The following is a 21,213-nucleotide window of genomic DNA, read 5'->3' as shown; positions in this document are numbered from 1 at the left end:
ATATAGAATTTCCAACCGGACAAGCTTTGGGTGGTCATATGAGGAAGCATAGAAGCAACATGAAGATGAACAAGGGAGTATCTCTCAATCTTGCATTGTCAAGATCAGAAACTGCAATTATAAGTAAGAAATCTGGTTTGTTGTATGATTTGAATTTGACACCTTTAGAGAATGAGAGATTGCTCTTGATGTTAGAGCCAATGGGTTGAATGCTACTTTTTTATTCTTTTATTTTTGGGTATAGAATTTTTAATTTTTATGGATAAATTTTTATTTTTCAATTTATTTTAAATTTTTATTTTTGAATAATTTATTTTGAAATATTTGAATCAGTTTTTGTTAGAAAAATAGAACTTGAAAATAAAGAAGAAAATTGCTTAGAGGCATGTAGTAATCTACGCCCTCACTCCGATCATTTTCGTCTCTTACTTGGATCATTTCTTGGTCTCTTACTTTTCTTAAGTTCTAGCTCTTCATTGTCTTGTATTTTTCTTAACAAAAAATCAGCTCATTTTGAAACTTCTAATCCTAATTTACAAGTTGAAGAATTGTGGACCGTCCAATTTTTATAAATCACTTTTGATGGGGTTATAAGTTCTGGAATAGGCTGATTTTTGGTGATGATGATCTTTGCATTATAGAGATTATCCTCACAAAAAATCAACTCATTCCAAAGCTTCTAACCCATAGTTTGAAAAATGTTTGGCACCAAACTTGGCAAATTTTAGAGCTGCTGAACCGTCCCCATACACACACACACACATATATATATATATATATATCTATATATATTTTAATCTTTCTTTGTAATTTGACCCATCTATATCAAATATTACATCTCTTCTAAGCTTATTGCTGAACATGTTGTTTCTTGATTATTTTTTATGTGAACAGTTTGTCAAAGATAAATATTAATGAATCTGTAAAAATTTATGTAAATTTAAATCTTATATCTTTAAAATATGGAGTACATGTGTACATTCATTCCCAACGATTGTTGTTCATGTATTTTTCTTATGCTGCCATCTCACTCAACCCAATGCATTCGGAATGACAGAAAAACCCGACCTAACACTAAGTGCTACTTCTGTGATTTTCAACCATAAATACTTATTGTTTAAATCGGGATACAACATGGAATTAAAGTGCTACTTCTGTGATTTTCAACCATAAATACTTATTGCTTAAATCGGGATACAACATGAAGTTAAAGATGGTATTTATTTTGGTTCTATATTCTCTTTGCATAAATAAAAAAATAAAATAACTTTTTCACTAGGTTTCATTACAATATTTATTTAATTTTGAAAAATGCAATGGTTTTAACTCCAATAAATCATCTTTTTTAAGTTTAGATATTTTAGCTAGTTTTCCACTAAGAAAAAAAAAATGTATTGCTATAATGACATTATGTGAATACAATCTTATTAAAAAGTTACTTTTAAATATTATCAATATAAAACAAAACATCATAATTAAATCCCTTCTTTATAATTTTAGATTTTAGATTCAGAAGACATTGAAGTCAAAGAATCTTGAGATGTTGGAGAAAACTAAAGTGTGTTTCTATTGTTCTATTTGATCTTGTACAGGTATGTTAACATCATGATCTTTGATTTCTGACTTGTAAATAAGCAATTGGATATATTATTACCTTTTATAATGAAAATTTTATATATCAAACTCTTATCTACTCAGTTATACGCAAAACAATACTTAGTAAACTTTTCAAGGTTATAGAAATTAGAAATTATCACCTCATTATGACTATGTTTTGTTGGTTTGTTACATAATAAGCATTGAGATGGGCAAATGTTATAATTTAAGAAAACAAATCATCTTAATTTGAATTTAGTCGTATAATGGATTGGGAGTAAAAGATTTAAATTTAGTCATGGATTGGGAGTACTCTTCCCTGAAGAAAGAAAGAAGAAAGAGTACGAGAAAATAGAGAGAAAGACTTTTGCACGTGCCACTGCACTTGTCAAGCCGCCAAGCCAAAGACCCAAAACCCCTTCGAGAAAAGATAGAGAAAGAGCACTGCCACTACACTCGTCAAGCCGCCAAGCCAAAGACCCAAAACCACTGCCACTACACTCGTCAAGCCGCCAAACCAAAGACCCAAAACCCCTACACGCCAAGCCAGGCCAAAGACCCAAAACCCCTTAGAGAAAAGATAGAGAAAGACTCCTGCAATTCCACTACACTCATCAAGCCGCCAAGCCAAAGACCCAAAACCCCTGCACTGCCATTACACTCGTCAAGGCGCCAAGCCAAAGGCCCAAAACCCCTACACGCCAAGCCAGGTAATTTAATTTTAAAATATAGAGACACGTGACAGTTCCACGCGCCAAGCCAAGTAAAGTAATTTTAATGAGTGAGATGTAGGTAATTTTAATGAGTTTAATGGGTGAGATGTGGGTAATTTTAATGGGTGAGATCTGAGGGCTTTTAATGAGTGAGATGAGTGCCACTAAGGACTGGTTCGAACTCAACATCTCTGCTTCATGACTCAAACTCTAGATCAAGATCTGGTAAATGATAAGATAATTGGGATTAGAACTTGCAAAATCTTTAGGATAAGAAAGGTAAATGATAAGTGATAATTTACCATTTATCTTTTCTTGAAAGAAGGCCGATCACGTATTTGTAGGAGTTAAATTTGAAACTCGATTTCCAATCTCCCTAGCATCCCACGTGGCAATCTTTTGGCTTCCCTAACCATTAATGTTTAGTCAAATAATTAATATTTATTAAATAGATCTCCTATGTATGATTTATTTAATCTAATGAAAACTTCTAATAATAAGCTCTGAAATTACAACAATCAAAATCTCTAATGGTCAAAGAAAGCCACATTTCTTCAATCATTCTTACTTACTCAAAGAGAGATTTTTTTTTTCGTCCTTCAACGAAAAAAATGGAGAGTGATTCTTTTTCTTTCTTTAATAAAGAAAGAGATATTGTTAATTCTTCAATAAAAACTCGATAGAGTGATATGCAACTTGTAGAAATTTAAAAATACCTAAAAGATAGAGACAAGAACACTACATAATCACCTATTTTACTTCCAACAACTATTTTCAAACATCCCCAAAGCACTCCAACCATATCACTGGTAACACGAACACCACTATTCTATTCAATATTTGCGTGCATTTAAGTATTTTTTATTTTATTTTAAAGATTAACATGTTATAAATTGTGCGCAGACCACTATATTATTCAATATTTGCGTGCATTTAAGTATTTTTTTTTTTTAAATATTAGCATATTATAAATTGTGCTCAGTGTAGTATCTTACTTTCATTTTTTTTTTCAGTGTTGCATTTGGTTACATGATGTAGATTGATAACATTTGTTATTGGTTTTATAAAGGATTGTTGGCATTATCTTCAAATACAACAACTACAATTAAAGCTCAGTTGAATTTCTGCAATTAAAGTTCATCTCACTTCGATTGAACACAAAGATGTATTTTGGTTTCTTACTTGGATCATTTCTTGGTCTTTTACTTTTTCTAAGTTTTAGTTCTTCATTGTCTTGTCTTTTTTCTAACACTTGTTTAGAATGAGTTTCATTTTGGAAATTAGAAACATTATCTTTAGGTTAAAGTTTTTTAAAGAATTGTGTTTCGACAGATTCAATAATAACATTATCATTTAAGTTTAAAAAGCAATAAGCTTTATTATTTTGAGTATATCTTATGAAAGCACACTTATATGTTTTAGAGCCTCATTTTCTAATTTTATCATCTGATTTTCTGACATAAGCTAAATAACCTTAAATTCACAAATATTTTAAATTAGGATTTCTATTTTTCCACAGTTCATATGGTGTTTTATTAACTTTATAATATGATATTCTATTTAAAATATGACATGTAGAATACAAAACTTCACCCCATAAATTCATAGGTAAATCAGAATTAAAAAGTATAGAATTAATCATTTCTATTAGCGTCATATTTTTACGTTTCACTACACCGTTTTGTTGAGGTATTTTAGGCGCAGAAGTTTCATATATAATTTCAAAATTTTCATAGTAAATAGTAAAATCATTATCAAAATATTTCCTTCCTCTATCACTTCTTAAAATTTTAATTTTTTTTAAAATTTTATTTTTTACTTCTACTTTATATAATTTAAAAGCTTCAAAAACATCATTTTTATTTTTTAACAAATATATATAACAATATCTACTTAAGTCATCAATAAAAGTAATAAAATATCTTTTACCACTTCTAATTAATATATCATTTAATTTGCATAAATCTGAATGTATTAATTCTAAGATAGTAGAAGTTCTTTCTACACTACGATGTGATTCTTTATTATTTTAGACTGAACACAAAGATGACATTTATCATCATTTTCTTTATTAAACTTAGGTACTAAGTTTAAATTCATCATATTTTTTATAGTTTGAGAATTTAAATGTCCTAGTCTAGCATTTCACAAATCAAAAGACTTAACAATATAAGCAAAAATACTATCATTGATTATATTCAATTTAATCATGTTGTTTACAACATACCCTTTGCTAATGAAAACATCATCTTTTGTCAAGATCAATTTTTCAAAATGAATGACTAACTTGAATCCCTTTTGTCTAACATACAAGCATAAATTAAATTCGTCATAATTTTTGGAGCATGTAGATCATCTTTTAACAAGAGAATTTTTTCAGAAGTTAGTTTGAGTTTAATAGTACCAGAGCCTACAATCTTAATGGTAGAAGAATTTCCCCATGTAAAGTTATCCTTCATTTTGAGCTTTATAAGATTTGAAAGCATCTATCAAATGACACATGTCGTGTTGCATCTGAGTTGATCCACTAATGTCCTTTCATTTCAACCATATTTACTTTAGACACAATGATAATCACTACATCTCCTACCATGTTAGATTGATTTTCGATTTCTTACCTTGACATTTTCTACAATCTCTTGCAAAATGTCATTTTTTCTACACACATAATAGTCGCCTTCATTCTATTTGAACTAATCATGACCATTTTTTTGATAAATTTCTTGAAGAGTTTTTTATTGGTAAAAGACTTGTTGTATTTTTTCTTTTCTTGAATTACAGACTCAACTATCTGAGCCTTAATAGATTTAGAGCGATCATCTTTTCTATCTCTAATCTTATTTTCTTCTTCTATTTTTAAACCATTGAAAATCTCATCAAGAGGATGCAAATTCTTATTGTGAGACAAGATTTTTCTAGTCTTTCCAACTAGGTGGTAATTTGGAGATAATTCCACCCACTTGAAAACTTTTTGGGAAGTTTAATATTTCTTCCTCCATCTCAATAAAAATAAATTGAAACTCTTGAATTTGTTCAAGAATAAATCTATTTTGATCATTTTAAAATCGAAATATTTAGAAACTAAGAAAGTTTTTGTACCCGCATTTTCGATTAAATACTTATTATTTAATAAGTTCCATAATTCTTTGGCAGTTGTGTACTTGTGAAATGAGTTGAACAATCTGTTAGTCATCGCATTGAGTACAAGGTCTCGACAATCCAGATCATCATCTTGTCATTTTCGTTGAGTGTCGATTTGTTCAGAAGTTACATTCGTTGAAATAATTGGATATGCTGTTGTAAGAACATACGTGACCTTAAGTTGACGGAGCATAAATAATATTTTCTATTGTCATCGTTTGAAATTTGGTATATATATATATATATATAAAATCAAAAAGAATAATTAAAATTTTCATATAACTAAAAGCCATTAGGAGCTCTCAAGGAGAGAGTTTTTGGAATGAAGAAAGAGTTGAAAATAAATTCTTATTTATAGGTTTAAAAATCCCTAAAAAAAAAATTTAGAAAACAATGTAGGATTTACAAATTATTTGAAAAAAAAAGTCAAAAAATATTTTTACAATCTTCAATCCATGTGAAAAGATATAAATAAATAGAAATGTTCTAAAAAAAAAACACTTACTTTTACTTCAACAAAAAAGTAAACCAATCATAAAGTAACTTTCAAATATCATTTTAAACAAGCTAAATTAATTTTATTTGAATAAATTCTAAATTAATTTTAGTCAACATTTATTTTAACAGTTTTTGCGGTAACATTTCCTACTCACAAATCAAATAATATATATTTCTTTTGGTTAAATTTTGTTTTTGCTAAAGCTTGGAATTGGATACTAAAAAGAGTGGTGTAGTCTTGGTATGTGGCCGACATGGCAAGGGCACAGAACCATAGATTGTTTTCATTGGGATATAAAGGAAAAAGATGTGCGATTATGTACCCTTACCATGTCAGTCAAGTAACCATCGTGTGCATTTGTCATTATTCTATTAAAAAGAATGCTGATTTTGTAACTCAACTTCATAGAGTAACTCAAAAACTCACTAACATGTAAGGTGCAAGAATCAAGTGGAAGTTGCAAGAATGGTAGATTTTATCCCTCGTAAATGTGCAAGGTACATATCAGTTGAGTCATAGTTGAGTTACAAAATCATTACACTACTTAAAAATAGAGAAATCAGATGTGAATCAAACTGAGGTCCATGGTATCATCACCCAAAGATTTTACCACTTAAACTAGATTGAACCTACTTCACAAATATTCTCATTTCTATTTTTTTTTTAAATCTTTCTTTGTAGTGTGACCCATCTATATCAAAAATTACATCTCTTCTAAGCTTATTGCTGAACATGTTATTTCTTGATTATTTTTTATGTGAACAGTTTGTCAAAGATAAATATTAATGAATCTCTAAAAATTTATGTAAAATTAAATTTAAATTCTTTAAAATATGGAGTACATGTGTACATTCATTCCCAACGATTGTTGTTCATGCATTTTTCTCATGCTGACATATCACCCAACCCAATGCATTTGGAATGACAAAAAAACCCCACCTAACACTGAGTGCTACTTCTGTGATTTTCAACCATAAATACTTGTTTTTTAAATCGGGATACAACATGAAGTTAAAGATGATATTTATTTTGGTTCTATATTCTCTTTGCATAAATATAAAAATAAAATAGCTTTTTCACTAGGTTTCATTACAATATTTATATAATTTTGAAAAACGCAATGGTTTTAACTCTAATAAATCATCTTTTTTAAGTTTAGATATTCTAGCTAGTTTTCCTCTAATAAAAAAAATGTATTGCTATAATGACATTATGTGAATAGAATCTTATTAAAAGGTTACTTTTAAATATTATCAACATAAAACAAAACATCATAATTAAATCCCTTCTTTATAATTTTAGATTTTAGATCCAGAAGACACTGCAGTAAAAGAATATTGAGATATTGGAGAAAGAATATTGAGATGTTGGAGAAAATTAAAGTGTGTTTCTATTTTTCTACTTGATCTTGTACAGGTATGTTAACATTGTAATCTTTGATTTCTAACTTGTAAATAAGCAATTGGATATATTATTATTTTTTATCATGAAAATTCTATATATCAAACTCTTATTATTTTTTATAATGAAAATTTTATATATCAAAGTCTTATCTATTTGATTATACGAACAACAATAATTAGTAAAATTTTCAGAGTTAATAGAAATTATCACCTCATTGTGGCTTTGTTTTGTTTGTCTCATGATAAGCATTGAAATGGATAAATGATCATGATTTTTATTAAAAGGATTATAATTTAAGAAAACAAATCATCTTAATTTAAATTTAGTCTTATAATGGATTGGGAGTAAAAGATTTAAATTTAGTCACGGATTGAGAGTAAAAGAAATGACTACAAAAATAGAGAAAGAGTATCCTACCCCTACGAAGAAAGAAGAAAGAATACCCTTCCCTTACAAAAATATAGAAAAAGAGTACAAATATAGGTTACCTATAAAAAAGAAAGAATAAAGAACGAAGATATAAAGATATAGAGAAAATATAAAGACCCCCACAAAAAAAAAGAAACAGTAAAGAAGAACAAAGAAAGAAGAAAGAGTACCCACCCTTCGAGAAAATATAGAGAAAGAGTATCCTTCGAGTACCCTTCAACGCGCAAAGCCAAGCCAAGTAATTTTAAAGGCAAGTAATTTAATTTTAAAATATAAATAGTACCCTTCCTGCACGTGCCACTGTCACACGACAAGCCAAGTAATTTTAATGAGTGAGATGTGGGTAATTTTAATGAGTGAGATGAGATGTGGCCAAGTAATTTTAATGAGTGAGATCTTAGGGCATTTAATAAGTGAGAAGAGGCCACCAAGAGTGGTTCGAACTCAATATCTCTGCTTCATGACTCAAACTCAAGATCTCTTACAAAATCTTTGGGTAAATGATAAGATAATTGGGATAAGAATTTGCAAAATCTAAAGGTAAATTTGAAATGATCTCTGTTTGATGAGGCATCTTGCAAAATGTTTGGGATAAGAAAGGTAAAAATGATAAGAAAATCTTTGGATAAGAAAGGTAAATGATAAATGATCATTTACCATTGATCTTTCCTTGAAAAGAAGGTCGATCTCGTATTTGTATGAGTTAAATTTAAAACTCGATTTCCAATCTCCCTTGCATCCCACGTGGCAATCTTTTGGCTTCCCTATCCATTAATGTTTAGTCAAATAATTGATGTTTATTAAATAGATCTACTATGTATGATTTATTTAATCTAATAAAAGCTTCTAATAATAAGCCCTGGAATTACAACAATCAAAACCTCTAATGGTGCAAGAAAGCAAGAAAGCCACACTTCTTCAATCTTTCTTACTTCCACACAAAGAGATTTTTATTTTTTCATTCAACAAAAAAAATGGAGAGAGATTCTCTTCTTCTTTCTTTAATAAAGAAAGAGATATTGTTAATTCTGCAATAAAAACTGGATAGGGTGATATGCAACTTGTAGAAATTTAAAAATACCTAAAATATAGAGACACGAACACTACATAATCATCTATTTTAGCTTCCAACAACTATTTTCAAACATCTCCAAAGCACCCCAACCATATCACTGGTAACACGAACACCACTATTCTATTCAATATTTGTATGCATTTAAGTATTTCTTTTTTTAAAGATTAACATATTATAAATTGTGTGGACACCACTATTCTATTCAATATTTGTGTGCATTTAAGTAATTTTTTTTGAAGATTAACATATCTTTCTCAAATCCAAAATTCACAACCAAATATGTTGAATGTGTATAATAGGTTCTTCTCAACATGAGTCATCATCAATGAAGAATTATTATTTTTCTTATGTTGTGAATAAATCATAATGAAATCAAATAGTAAGAGTATTTTGTGTAAGGAAATGAACGTATCACTTTTGTAAAATCACTTGAACTTTTCAAATAGAAATAAATTTCAAAATAAGGTCAATTGCCCTATATGTGATCCAAGCGTTTAAACTAACTTTTTAAATTCTTCTAGTTTATTATTTTAAAATAGTTTTACAATGCTCAGGTTTTTTTTTTTTTTTTAAATCTTTTTCCAATATGCATTTTTCTAGATTTTTTTAGAATGATTTTATTCGTCGCCCGCTTTATAAAGCAGTTTAAAGTTGATGGACTTTACATTCTAAAGGAATGGGTTGAAGATTTGAAGTCTTTTTCAGTATTGTAGCACATGAGGAATGTTGTGTATGTTGCATATGTATGGGACTTGGTGGATCCCATCTTGAAACTTGACACATACCTAGTTCATGATATGTCCTATAAAGTCCCACCACCTAGTTTGTCAAAGTCTACATTCCAATTCCTTTTCATTCCACTCTCAATGTCTTTCATCCTTCATTTTATGTAAGTTGGGGTGGATGGGAGGGTACAAATTTGTTGTTCTAACTTTTGAATTGTATATATTTTAAAGCATGATATGAATAGACATGGCAATATCTTTTGACATTTCTATTCTATAGTTGCTGATAGTATAAGATATTTGATACTACTTATAAAGAAATTCAAGACCTGATACATCTTTCACAATTTTTTTCTCCGAAAATATCCTTTATTATTTTAACACCCCTACAAAATCATGATGTCAATATCCATCATACGGTTTTAGCTTTGGCTTTTATAATTGAAAAACCCTAATCCTAACTAGTATGAATTTAATATCCAATCATAATTTTTTAATTTTGTTATCAGGAGAAGATACTGAATTATTCACCCGCACACGTACTTATGCCTTCAAAGTCAAGACCAAATCAAGTCACCAAATCGTTTTCACATCCAGCGAGATTGAGCTACTTCGTTGAGTACAAGACCGAATCTAACTCATAAAGTTGTGTTTTCAAAGCAAGACAATATTATTTTTGCACTAACCAACTCATGATTTCGAGTCTAAGTTCGGATAATCAAATTGTGTCTTTAATGGCAAGATCAAGTAATTTTTGCATTCATTGAGTCAAAACTTTGACTACGAAACCAAATCATTTACTCATTCACCCGACTGTGTATTCAAATGCAAGACCTGTAAACCGGAGTTCCTATCATTCTAATCACTAGAAGAACATCGATCAAGTCACACAAATTTTTTAATTATATAAAAGGCGGTCCACATAAGTATTTGATTTGTAATATTGAGTTCCCAACGGGAAAAGCTTTGGATGGCCATATAAGGCATGGAAGAACCATGAATGAAGGAGTGTCTCCCATTTTCTTTTCTTTTTTTAGAAGGTGATCGGGAATTTATGTTGACTCAATCTTTGATAAATTCAAAAGAAATCATACTAGTCCAAGCAAAAACATCTATTATAAAGAAATCAAGTACTAATAAGAGTTTGTGGTATTGAATATAACACCTTTAGAAAATGAGAGATTGTACTTGCAAATGAGTCTTTAAAAATTATTTTTAGTTTTAAGACAAATTAATTTAATTCTATTACTTAATTAGTCTATTCTACATGTACATCTAGAATTTTTATATTTTTATATATACTTTTTTGAAGTATTATTAAAGGAACCAATTGAGAAGTTTCATTAGAAAAAACTCATTTGATTTTGCCAACTCTTTGTTATTCGTACATGATAGAAATCTTAATTTGTCATGCCTATTAATTAAAGAGTCTTCAAAAATACTTTTAGAATCTTTAACTTGCATGTTTTTTAATAGGAATTATTATCATTAAACCATCTTAAAAGCCTTTCTTTACTTTATCACCTTTTGGGATTCTTCTACATTTTCATACATGTCTATGTTTCTAATTTTATCTTTCTTAGTCATTTCACTCATCTATCTCAAATATTGTTATATATCTCTTCTAAGCTCAGTTTCTAAACATTGGTTCGTTAATTGTCTTTTTAAGAAAAATATTTAATTAAGTTCTCATAAAATTATGAAACTTAAATCTTCTTTTGAAATATGTAGTGCATCTACTTTTCATTCCCTACTGTCCTTCATGTCTTTTCTCATGTTGCCATATTTCTCATAGAATTCAATGCATTTGAAGTGACAAAACGCACGCCACCTAACACCATGACTATTTTTGTATGATTTTCATGTATAAACATTTATTTTTTTCCTTTCATTTAAGTTGGAGTAAAAATGGATTCTTTTGTCTCTCTGCATTAATTTTAAACATATTAGTGTTTTTCTTCTTAGGTTCAACTACAATTTTCATATAGTTTTGGCTTTTGAAAAGTATATTTCTTTTGATTCTTATAAATTATCTCGTTAAGTTTAGATATTTTGCTATTTTAATTTAAGTTTTAAACTTTATCATTGTGACAACTACATCTAATAATTAAATCCATTAATTATGGGGTCATATCCATATAACATTTCAGTTAGTGTACCTTGAGATATTGGAGGAAACTCAAATCCGATAAATTACAGTGTCGTTAGTTATACGGAAACCAGTTCAGCAAATAAAATGACCCTACATGCATGTACAATCATTTGCATTACATGAACATCATAATCTTTGTATTCTAATAGGGCAATTGGGTGGTTGAATCCTATTATTAACTAGTCATAATATATTATAATATGCGTCTGTTTGGTAAATGATGGACAATTACATAAAATTTTAATCCTAATTTTAACTACAAGTCATTTCATTATGAAACTTTTAACCTTAGTTTATAAATTGAAGAATTGTAGATCATCCAATTTTTGTAAATCACTTTTGATGGGGTTAGAAGTTTTGGAATGGGCTGATTTTTTTTTTTAAGGATGATTTCTACATCCAACACTTCTAACCCATGCATTTAAAAAATGTTTGGCACAATGTATATATATATATATATATATATTATATATATATATATAATATATATATATATATATATATATATATAACCCTAAATGACTCGTTTGAAGATTTGATATTACTTTTCTTAAATTGTAAAAGACTTACATACACTTTTAAAAAGGGATTATGAGTTTGATAATCAATTATCATCCCCGTATTTAGTTACGAGACATATTAATGACATTCGGTTATTAGTTGTATAATCAATTACTTTTACAAACAAAAATAGAGAAATAAAAATTTAGTTTACATAAAAAAAATAGTTTGTGGCATCTTTACTGTTATAATGCGAGAAGACCACATAAAAGTGGTTCGACACTAAAATTTGAAGACCAAAAATGTGCTTGTAGTTAGTTTTTAAAATAGTATATTGATAACCTGACTCCCTTTTTCAGTATATTCTTTGTAAGTTCCCTCCACAGAATCTTACAAAATTATAAAGATCTGTCCTTGTATATCCTAAAGCAAATAATCTATGGTTCTGTGAAGGGAGCACATCGAAAAGGGAATCAGACTGTCAGGGGCGGAACTAGTAAGGAGCTAGTGGGGGCTATTGCCCCCACATAACTATGAAACACCCCTATATTTTCAACTAACTACATGCCCTATTTGTCCCCACTCCCCCACCTCTCTCCTCATTTTCCCTCACACCCTCATCTCCCTCTAATTTTTGCCGCCACAGCCTCACCTCCCTCTATTCAAGTTCTTCAACCATACAACTAATCATAGTTTACCCCCACTACAAGAAAATCCTAACTCCACCCCTGCAGACTGTCATGACTCTTTAAAATAATAAATATATCAACCTTTTTCGTGTTATCTTCAAAATCCCTTTACTTGATATTTTAAAATACAAAAACACCTGTATAATGCCTACTAGTTCTTAAAAGGAAAAAAAAAAAAAACTTTTATCACAATTATTTTCTAACATTTAACCAATTCTTGAAAACATAGTCAGCTACACCGCAAGGGTTATCACACAACCTCTAAGTACATATTTTGAGTGGGATTTCTCATCCACTATTACTAATTATATAAATTAGTAACCACGACACTATTGTTGTGATGCAATATAATCTAAGAGTCATTGCTATAAATTTTTTTCTTTCTTTCTAATGCCACTCTGCATTTTGGAAGGGTTTGTAATGTATATCACATGCATTAGCCACTGATCATATAAGATGTTTCAAACTTTAACTTCGAGTGCCTGACCGATAGTCAAAGCTCCCATCATTCTAAGCTCTTGCAAGCTGCTGCTGCTGAGTTTGAAAAAATTAGATTGATGGAAGAAAATCAGAAAATCCGCATATGTCCAATGCTTACGGTCAAAGCTCAAAGCTCAAGGCATGAATACAATTTGGAGTATAGTTTACGATCGGAACGTAGCCAGTAAAGAGTTATTATCTGACAAATCATGTCAAGCACTAACATAAATAAATTATTAACAATTTAGGTTTCTAGATTGGAAATGACTTTTCAAAAACAAATGTTTATTGGTTTTGGCAGAGTTTTTAGATTAATAGTTTAAATATTACATTAATTTGAATTCCTTCATTCTTTCCATTATAATTTAATTATATATAGGGTTAGGATCCGTAAACACATAAAGCTATTAATAAAGCTACAATGTTTTTGTCTTATATGGGCAAAAAGGTTTAGAATGGGCTGATTTTTTGTGAGGATGATCTCTATGGTGAGGGGATCACCCTTGCACAAAAAAAAAAAAAAAAAAAAAAAACAGCCCATTCCAAAACTTTTAACCCCATCAAGTTTACAAAAAATGGATGGTTCAAAATTCTTCAACTTGCTAACATGGGGTTAGAAGTTTCAGAATGGGCTGATTTTTGGCAATAATGATCTTCTCGCCATAAAGATCATCCTCACAAAAAAATCAGCCAATTCCGAACCTTTTTGCTCATATAAGACAAAAACACATTGTAGCTTTATGAGTAGCTTTATGTGTATACAGATCCTAATCCATATATATATATATATATATATGAACGTGGACTCAACGATTTTTTATCCTAAGTTGAGGGATCAACACTTCACACTCATTTACCAACTTAGCTAAGTTGACACCTTCATATATATATATATAAAGGAATATTAATGTCCAAGATCTAATGGGGATCTTAATATTCTCTAATACTTTTTTTTTTCTTAATAATACCACTATCCATTTTGTCTTTTAGTAAAAAAGATAAGGGTATATTAATTTTTTATATATAATAAATGCTTAATTACATAATACATACTTGTTTCTCAAATAATAAATGCTAAGAACATTTTATCTTTAGAATTAAATGTCTTGTTTGCAATAAATGCAAACAAATATTTATTATGTAAAAGACCAACATACTTCTATTTATTTATTAAAAGAAAATGATGAAATGACAGAAAGTATTTATTGCGATTCTCACATGTCTGATGTGGGATGTGCACATAACCATAGATGTGTTTCCTCGCGATACAAGTAAAAATCATCTATAGTTATGTATGCATGTCCACGTCAGACTTGTGAGAATCACAGTAAATCTTGTGTCATCCTATCATGACCTTTTACTAAAAGATAAAATGAATAGGGATATTATTGAAAAAAAAAGTGTTAAAGAATGTTAACATCCTCATGATCTCATGGGGACATTAGCATTCCCCATACATATATACACTACGTGAAAATTAGAAAATTCGACAAGAAAATTCCACGGTCAAGGCCCACGGATTTTAAAAATCGAATTTCAATAACCTTGGGTTATAAAATGTTTTTATGTTCCTCATATTTGACAGTTCAAAGCCGTTGAATTTCTCTCATCCTCCATTAATTTGATAGTTTGGGCTCGTCAAAAAAAAAAATTAAACACCTTGATACATCAAATTTTATGAAATTAAACTGCCTTGGGTTGTCAAATATGACTTTTTTCACGTTGTGATACTTTATTTGAGCTCTCCACACTTTATAGTCAACCTAGTTTAAAGTTGATGGATTTCTACTTTAAGGTCTTGTGTTAAAAAGAAATTGGGTTGAAAATTGAAGACTTTTCAAGCATTCAAACCATATTGGTTAGGTTGTGTGTATGTTATACATGCATCTCAATTATATTTCAAAACTTTTATATATATATATGGGTCCCGTTCGGCACCCTAAGTTTTACCACACACTTTAACAAATGCGTTTTGTCCTACATGGGTTAGAAGTTTCGGAATAGGCTGATTTTTGGTGAGGATGATCTCTATGGTGAGGAGATCATCCTCACCAAAAATCAGCTTATTCCAAAACTTCTAACCCCATCAAAAATGATTTACAAAAAATGGACGGTCCACGATTTTTCAACTTGTAAACATGGGGCTAAACATTTCGGAATGGGCTGATTTTTGGGGAGGATGATCTTCTAATCATAGAGATAATCCTCACCAAAAATCAGCCCATTCCAAAACTTCTAACCCATGTAGGACAAAAAACGTTTGTTAAAGTGTGTGGTAAAACTTAGGGTGCTGAACATTTCCCTATATATATATGGGGTCCCGTTCGGCACCCTAACTTTTACCACACACTTTAACAAACGCGTTTTGTCCTACATGGGTTAGAAGTTTCGGAATGGGCTGATTTTTGGTGAGGATGATCTATATGGTGAGGAGATCATCCTCACCAAAAATCAGCTCATTCCAAAACTTCTAACCCCATCAAAAATGATTTACAAAAAATGGACGGTCCACGATTTTTCAACTTGTAAACATGGGGCTAAACATTTCGGAATGGGCTGATTTTTGGGGAGGATGATCTTCTAATCATAGAGATCATCCTCACCAAAAATCAGCCCATTCCAAAACTTCTAACCCATGTAGGACAAAAAACGTTTGTTAAAGTGTGTGGTAAAACTTAGGGTGCTGAACATTTCCCATATATATGATTAGGATCTATATACACATAAAGCCACTCATAAAGCTACAACATGTTTTGTCTTATATAGGCAAAAATACTTGGAATGGGCTGATTTTTTGTGAGGATGATCTCTATGGTGAGGAGATCATCCTTGCCAAAAATCAGCTTATTATAAAACTTCTAGCACCATGTTTACAAGTTGAAAATTTTTAGACTATCCAATTTTTGTAAATCAATTTTGATGGGGTTAGAAGTTTTGGAATGAGATGATTTTTTGCAACAATGATCGCCTCATCATAGAGATCATCCTCACAAAAAATCAGCCTATTCCAAATCTTTTTAACCATATAAGACAAAAACATTGTAGCTTTATGAGTAGCTTTATGTGTCTATGGAACCCGACCCATATATATATATATATATATATATATTGACATTCTTTTGAAAAAATCCTAGACAACATTGTACAAAAGGCATTTTATCTTATATGAACTAAAAAATTTAGAATGTGCTAATTTTTTGTGAGGATGATCTAGTGACTATATAGAATATCCATACAAAAAATCAATCCATTCCAAAAACTTTTAACCATATAAGACAAAACTTTGTCTGGAATATTGTATAGGATTTTGTCAAAAGATCGCTACCTATATATATATTAGGAGTGCAACTTGGTTCGGGTTAGAATAAAATTAGAACTGAACCGATCAAGATCGGTTCTATTATATAAGAATCAAAACCGAACCGAATTATTCTAAAACCAAACCAATCCAAACCGACCTTATCTCGGTTTGTTCGGTTCAATTGCATGGGTTGCTAAGGAAGAGTTAAAATTCCCTCATCTTTCCCATTGTTAGGTTGTTTTACAGCTTGAGAGTGAGAGAGAGAGAGAGAGAGAGGGAGAGAGAGGCGCACCGTCGCAGCCGCAGACGCAGATCGCACCGTCTCAGACGCAGAGAGAGAGAGAGAAAGAGAGAGAGATGCACCATCCCAGGTCTCTCCGTCGCTGCCTCTGCCTCTGCTGCTGTCGCATTGCACCATCATAGACGCAGAGAGAGAGAGAGAGAGAGAGAGAGAGATGAAACGTTGGCTGCCGATTGCAACCGTAGGTCGTAGAGACGAGCGATTAGAGACAAGAGAGAAAAAGAGAAAGAGACGAGGGTTAGGTAGTTTTATAAAAAAAAGTAAAAAAAATTAAATTAAAAATTAAAATATAAATTTAATATTTTATTTTATATTAATATTGGTTCGGTTTCGGTTTGGTTCGGGTTTTTATATTTCTAAATCGAAAATCGAACTGAAGTTATCGGTTCTTTATTTTATAAACCCGAAACCGAACCAAACCAATCTAAATTCTATGGTTTGGTTCGGTTCTCGGTTTGAACCGAATTAAGTTGCACCCCTAATATATATGACAATGTTCAGTTGCCAAAATGAAAGCAAAAGTCTTAGCCAAAGTTTTATTCCATATGGGTTAAAACGTTTATAATGAGTTGATTTTTTGTTCTAATACTAGCTAAAGTGGTTTACAAATTAATGGTAAAATTGACAGTCCACAATTCTTCAACTTATAAACTAGGGTTAGAAGTTTTAGAATGGGTTGATTTTTTGTGAGGATGATCTTAGAGTTTTAGCATTTAACGCCATATATCTCATTCTAATGCAGAAGCAAATCCTCTATAGTACATGATTCTTGTAGCACCCTATAACACAAATGCAACGGACAAGAGAGAATTATCTTGGAAAAAAAAAATCAACATCTCAGCCTCTTGCAATCATGATTTAAATGCAATCTAAAAATAATAATAATCAAAAAATAGTTTTTTCCCCAGATCCATGTCTTTGATAATGAATGGTTACTGAACACCCAATATTTTAAGTGTGGGATCTAAGTATACGGCTGGTGTGGCACTCTTTCAATCGTTGGATCTATATGCTACAAGAACTGTGTACTACAGAGGATCCGCTTCCCCATAAAGTAGCCCAACAATGTACCATTTTTTTTTATTTGAGTCGTGCTAGAGTGAACTTAGCGGGGGACACCAACATGGTGGCACGCACATGTCCGTGGATGTTTTTACTCGTATCTCGAAGAAAACACATCTATGGGTATGTGTGCCATCACGTCAATATATCCCCCGTGTTTCCCCTACTGAGGTCACTCTAGCATTAATCTTTTTATTTTATTCTTTTCTAACCAATACAATTTACAACTCATGGAATTGGGTCTCAACTTGTTTCCAAAGAAGGTGGGAATTCGACTTTCCGAGAAAAATAGAAGTCATGTGGCTTCTAAAGAACCACCACACATAGTTTGTCAAATTCTTATGACATTCGAATTCTTATGCTTTCGACACTCAGTGTCTTCATCGGCTTACTGTTCAGTAGCATGGTTTTAAAACTCGTCTAAGACCAAGACTACTCAGGCTAATCTTGGTCTTACAAGCTTTCAATTCAACTTCGAGAAAGGTATATCCACTATGCATTGTCGAGCAGGGGTGGAGCTAGGCCTTTTTTTTTTTGGTAGTGGGGGCAAACTATGGTTAGTTGTATGGTTGAAGAACTTCCAGATGATTGGTTTTAGGGAGAAATTCAGAGGTTTTTTGTTAGAAGTTGAAGAAAAGAATATTTAAGTTATTTCCAATTAGTACATGGGAAGGCTCAGTCAAGAGACAATGTCATCAACAAAAAAGTTGAAATGGGGACTAGCTCCTTACTAGCTCCACCCCTATTGCCGAGTGAAAATCAAGATGAGTCATTGGACATAATCAAATTTTAAGAATCCAAATAATATTTATCTATTTTCTATAGAAAATAAGACTTATGATCAAGCTTCTATTAATGCAACATATTATACAAAACTATAATAATAATAATTTAAACATAAATTAATTTACATTTATAAAACTTATTTCAATCAATTTTGAATGTTTTACTCATAGCCATCTTAGTTTCCGTGGCTGCAAATACAAGACGATGAATTAGATTTGACAATTGTTCTTCTTAGTAGACATACACCAAAATAAATATTTAGATTGTTAATCTCTTGTCATTTTGATTACGATCATTTTATAAAGAAAAATTGTAAATGCAATTTTTTGCATTACCTCGAGATTCTCCTCATTGTCTTAGATCTGTATCTTCCTACTCCTAGGTATGCTTGCAACACCACCTCTCCTATACTAAAACTCCCAAGTCAGATTTTAAATACAAAATTGATTAGAGTTTTAGTGTATGAGATAGAGCAGTCAACGGATGCTTATCGGTTCGGATACATCAATATCCGAATTCGAATCCAAAATTTTTATCTGATATTTGAATCTGAATCCGACAGATGCTTCAAAATTCTATCTAAATTCGAATCCAATTATCCTATTGGATATCAGATACTATCCGATTAGAATTCGAATAATTTATATATAAAAAAAAATCATAATTTTTCCTTATCCAATTGATTTTTCATTTTTTTAAAAAAAAGCTTATCTATATATATATATTATATATATATAATATTATTTATATAATAAATAAATCAAATCAAATAATATATATTATATTATTTATATAAAAAATTAATCTAATAAAATAAAATATATTATATATTATTTCAAATTAGATATTATCAGATTCGAAATGTTAATATCTGAATTCATATCTAATAAGGATTCAAATATATAAAACTATCCAAATTTGAATCCGATATATGAAATTTTCAAATAATATCTAATTTTTTGAATTCGAATTTTTGACTATCCATTGACAGCCCCAGCAGGTGAGAATGTGCTGCAAGCATACCTAAGAGTAGGAAGATCGAGATTTGAGATGGTAAAGAGAATCTCGAGGTAGTGCAAGAAATTGCATCTTAAAAACTTACTAAAAGAGACTTGATATTTGTATTTAATTATTAAAAAGTAACTAAAAATGATTTAAGACGTTCAACCATCCAGCGTTTTCATTTACATTTGTGGACAAAAAAAAAGTAATAAGGCTAGCCATACTTCTTAGTAAGATTTCAAATTTTACTATGGGTCATTGAGTTCCCTTTGTGACATCTCATCTGCTACTGCAGGCACATGGAGGACAAAATTTTATAAATTTAAAAAAATAAAAAAATAAAGAAAAAAATAATATTTAAATTTTAATGTTAAGTTTTGCAGTTCTGTAGCTAGCTCTTCATTTTCAAAAGCTTATCCAATTATCCTATTGGATATCGGATAATATCCGATTAGAATTCGAATAATTTGTATATTAAAAAAAACATAATTTTTCCTTATGCGACTGATTTTTCATTTAAAAAAAAAAAGCTTATTATATATATTATATTATTTATGTAATAAATAAATGATATATATTATATTATTTATATAAAAAATTAATTTAATAAAATAAAATATATTATATATTATTTTAAATTAGATATAATCGGATTTGAAATGTTAATATCTGAATTCGTATCCGATAAGGATTCGAATATATAAAACTATTCGAATTTGAATCCGATATATGAAATTTTTAGATAATATCCAATTTTTTGAATTCAAAATTTTCGACTATCCATTGACACCCCTAGTAGGAGAGACTTTGTTACAGGTGTACCTAAGAGTAGGAAGATTGAGATTTGACACTATAAAGAGAATCTCGAGGTAGTGCAAGAAATTGCAACTTAAAAACTTACTAAAAAAAAAACTTGATATTTGTATTTAATTATTAAAAAGTTACTAAAAATGATTTAAGATGCTCAACTGTCCAGCGTTTTCTTTTACATTTGTGGACAAAAAAGTAAGGCTAGCCTTACTATTTAGTAAGATTTCAAATTTTACTATGGGTCATTGAGTTTCCTATGAACATCTAATCCACTACCGCAGGCACGCAGAGGACAAAATTCTATAAACTTAAATATATATATATATATATATATAAATTTTAATGTTAAGTTTCCCAGTTCAATAGCTAGCTCTTCATTTTCAAAATCTTGGCACAAGCCGAAAATAATTTTATTTTTGAATTTGACTTTTAGATTTGAGTTTTTTCATGAAATCTAGAGGTTTGCCGTATTGGATTTCGAATTTGGTAATCCATTTAAATTCAAACCCTTACTAAGATTTCAAAATTTACTAAGCTAAGTAAGCAA

This window comes from Akebia trifoliata, chromosome 6, assembly GCF_017979445.1.
Source record: "Akebia trifoliata isolate Shusen 1 chromosome 6, ASM1797944v1, whole genome shotgun sequence".
Classification (NCBI taxonomy): Eukaryota; Viridiplantae; Streptophyta; class Magnoliopsida; order Ranunculales; family Lardizabalaceae; genus Akebia; species Akebia trifoliata.
Note: the sequence above shows the minus strand (reverse complement) of the source record.